Here is a 4,329-nt window from a genome sequence, read left to right as displayed (position 1 = left end):
ACAGATACAACAATAAGAGGTACCTATCAAATTGTATTTTCAAAAAATTGTTGAACCTGAAAAATATTTCACCTGAATCTGCAGTGAGCATAAGGCAATTAATTGATTCAACAGTTAAATGTTTGAACGCTTTGAGCAATCTTGGATTACCGACAGAATCGTGGAGTGCTATCATCGTTTATATAACAGTAAACAAATTGGATTCTAAAAGTAATCGATTATGGGAGCAACATATTGCACTAGAGCAAGATTTTCCGACGTTTGACGAATTGCAACAATTTTTAGAAACAAGATTTCGGTCGCTTGAGATGATAGAATACTGTTCCAAAACTGTTAGAGCCCGCTCATTCCACACAGCATTTGACAAAAATACAATATCATGCCTATACTGCAAAGAAAGTCATTACATCTATCAATGTAAGCAATTCGTAAAACTAAACTTTAAGGATAGATCGGAATTTGTACAAAAACATAATCTCTGTTTTAATTGTCTTATCCCAAACCACTCAGCAAGTAAATGTCTGCGAAATACCTCTTGCCGTATTTGTCAGAAAAAGCATCATTCTGTATTGCACCCTGAAAGAAAGGAAACTGTAAGAGAAGAAAGTCAGAAAGACCATACAAACATAGTATCACATTTTACGAAACAACCTGGTCAAATTTTATTAGCTACCGCACTGGTGGATGTGTCTTCAAGCCATGGAAACATGGAAACATATAACCTACCGTGCTCTCATTGACCATGGCTCTCAGGCCTCGTTTGTGTCAGAGGATATCGTTCAAACGTTGCGTTTGAAACGAGAAAAAATCAACGGCGTGGTCACTGGACTGAGTGGAGGTAATCAGCTTAGCATCAAACACATGGTGGAAGTCAAACTTAGATCAAGGGTTAAACCAACCTTCACAGTCCATGTCAAGGCGTATGTTCTACGTAATATTACAAACTATTTGCCAACACAGCAAATCACGATGTTTAATTGGCCTGCACTAGATAACAAAACACTAGCAGATCCTGAGTTTCATATACCGAATAAAATACAACTGCTGCTAGGCGCTGAAGTCTATAGTAAAATCATAGATGTCGGTTTGCTGAAGAGTCCGTCTGGGTCTATAGTAGCACAATCAACATACCTGGGATGGATTCTATCTGGTGATACTAACGATATAAAACCTGTAAAGGAAAAACAAACAATTAGTTTACACATCTCTGTAAGTGATAATAAACAACTAAAAAGGTTTTGGGAAATTGAAAATGAAGTACTTACCAATGAACGTAAAATGACTAAGGAAGAGCAGATGTGTGAAGAGATCTATAAAAAAACGACGGTCAGAATAGAATCTGGTAGATATCAAGTACATATACCTTTTAAAGAAAATATAGAACCAGTAGAGAAATGTGAAAAAACTAAGGAAATAGCAACATCTAGATTTCTTCAATTAGAAAGAAAATTTAAGTACAATATAAAATTGAAACAAGAATATTGTAAGGTAATTAATGAATATTTAGCTCTGGGTCATATGATAAAGGTAAATGAAGAAAACAACAATGCGATATATTTACCCCATCATGCGATCTTGAGAGACGATAAAGATACAACAAAGCTACGAGTTGTTTTCGACGCTTCTGCAAAGGGATCCAAAGGATTTTCTCTGAATGATACGATGTTAACTGGACCAGTAATACAAAGAGATTTACGCACTCTAATTATGGAGTGGAGAACATATAAAATAGCTCTGGTTAGTGATATTGTGAAAATGTATCACCAAATATTAATCGCAGATAAACAGGCTGACTATCAAAGAATTGTTTGGAGAGAAAGCCCTCATGAAGATCTGTTATCTTATAAGTTATTAACTGTTACCTTTGGCACAGCATCAGCTCCGTTCTTGGCTGTTCGCACTATTTTCCAAGTCGCTGAAGATGAAGAGCAAAGATTTCCTTTGGCTGCATCAATAGTAAAAAAAGCGTTTTATATGGACGACTTAATGTGCGGCGCTAACGATGTATGTCAAGCTATGGAAATTTACAAACAAGTAAATGACTTACTGAAATGCGCTGGGTTTGAATTGCAGAAGTGGTCGAGCAACTGTAATGAAATATTAGATAATATTACGCAGAGTAACCCCAAATTACAACCTTTTGAAATTAAATTTGATAAAGTCATTAAAATACTGGGACTTTCATGGGATAGAATAGATGATACGTTTAAATTTTATATAAACTTACCTGACCTTATAGAACCTATAACAAAACGTACTATTCTTTCCGAAGTGGCACGTCTATTCGACCCTTTCGGATGGTTAGCTCCAGTTATAATAAAGGCAAAAATTATTATTCAAAGGTTATGGCTCTGTACGTGCGGATGAGACGAAGACGTTCCAATTAATCTGAAAGAGGAATGGTTAGGTTATAGACAACGACTACAAGAATTGGAAAAAATAAAATTGGAGAGATGGATTTATACTTACCCAGAAATCAAGAGAGTTGAATTACATGGTTTCGCTGATGCTTCCATGGCTGCATACGCTGCAGTTGTTTATGTAAAGGTGTTCCATAGGGAAAATATACATGTAACTATATTGGAGAGTAAGACAAAGGTAGCGCCTTTGAAACAAATTTCGATTGCACGATTGGAACTATGTGCAGCAGTTCTTCTTTCAAGACTGCTCTCGGAATCCGCCAACGTTTTAAACATACCTAAGGAAAACATTTTCGCATACACTGACTCGATGGTTGTGTTAGCCTGGATCGAAGCTCAACCTACCAGATGGCAAACCTTCGTAGCAAATCGAGTCTCAGAAATACAAACTAGACTGAATAATGATTCTTGGAACCATGTCACTTCAGAAGATAACCCTGCTGACTTTGCCTCTCGTGGAGTGAATCCATCTGAGTTAAACAATAAACAACTGTGGTGGAAGGGACCTAATTGGCTAAATCTTGAAACAAAAAAATTTATTAAATTAGTTATACCTAAAACAAATCTAGAAGAAAGAAAAAATCACACGAAAACATTTTTTTTTTAATAACACTGAACCTATATGGGAGAGATTTTCTACACTTACCAAGATGATACGCGTACTCAGCTATTGTCGACGATTTCTGCACCTGAAAACAAAAAAGGAGATAAATGATAAACCAAATTACTTAACTAGTGAGGAAATGAGAAGAACATTAGAGAAATGCATTAAAATTATACAACAACAAGAATATTCAGAAGAGATACATGATATAATACAAAAGCAAAAAATAAAAAAGAAAAGCAAATTATTTTTGTTGTCACCTTACCTGGATGATGATGGTGTTCTACGGGTTGGTGGAAGAATACAAGCTTTTCATGTCTCTGCTCGCTATAAACACCCTATAATAATACCGAAAAATACTCACCTTACCAATTTAATAGTTAGAGATGCTCATCCAAGACTGTTACATGGTGGCATAGCTTTGATGATGAACTATTTAAGGAGTCGTTACTGGATTATTGGTCTAAAACAGCTAGCAAAGAAATGCTATCAGCAATGTGTTGTCTGCCTGAAACACCGAGGCGCTATAATACAACCAAAGATGAGTGAACTTCCTGCGGTACGTGTTAATCCAGGACGTGCCTTCGAGACGACGGGAGTGGATTTTGCTGGCCCTATACAAATGAGAGTTTCAAAGGGTAGAGGTCAAAGGTCATACAAGGGATACCTATGTTTGTTTGTTTGTATGAAAACAAAAGCAATCCACTTGGAGGCTGTAAGTGACTTGACAACTCAAGGTTTCATTGTTGCATTTAGACGATTTGTGTCTCGTCGCGGTCACTGTTCCGATTTATATAGTGACAACGGCTTAAATTTTGTTGGAGCTGCAAAGGAGCTGTCAAAAATGTTAAATCAAAGCATGAGTCAGGTTATGAAGGAAGTTGCTGAGTTACTAAGTAATGATGGAACATCATGGCATTTCATACCTCCAAGAGCATCAAATTTTGGAGGCCTTTGGGAGTCTGGAATTAAATCAATGAAGATACACTTACTTAAAACCATTGGAGATTCCTTTGAAGAAATGACGACGCTTTTGACTCAGATTGAAGCTTGTCTCAATTCTCGACCATTATGCCAATTGAATGATTACCCAGATGACATCGCACCTTTAACACCGGCACACATTTTCTGATTGGCGAACCTCTGATAACACTACCCGAAAAGCATTTTGTCGCAGAAAAAATTAGCCCGTTAAACAGATGGAGACTAATACAACGGATGATGACACACTTCTGGAGGCGATGGTCAACGGAATATTTACATACATTGCAACAGCGTCACAAGTGGCAAAATACAGCTGGTGAA

General features: G+C 36.8%; 1 long non-coding RNA gene across 1 annotated transcript; it reads right to left on the bottom strand.

The window, feature by feature from the left end:
- Positions 1-1,872: 1,872 nt before the first annotated feature.
- LOC126769079 (uncharacterized) lies at positions 1,873-2,739 on the bottom strand. The gene is made up of 3 exons (XR_007669309.1): positions 2,470-2,739; positions 2,228-2,388; positions 1,873-2,087 (listed from the first exon to the last, which is right to left on the bottom strand). It is a non-coding gene; the product is annotated as an uncharacterized LOC126769079 (long non-coding RNA).
- Between the last annotated feature and the right edge of the window lie 1,590 nt (positions 2,740-4,329).

Source organism: Nymphalis io, chromosome 6 (assembly GCF_905147045.1).
Source record: "Nymphalis io chromosome 6, ilAglIoxx1.1, whole genome shotgun sequence".
Lineage (NCBI taxonomy): Eukaryota > Metazoa > Arthropoda > Insecta > Lepidoptera > Nymphalidae > Nymphalis > Nymphalis io.
The sequence above is the reverse complement of the archived record's forward strand: the minus strand, read 5'-3'. Positions and strand labels throughout refer to the sequence as shown.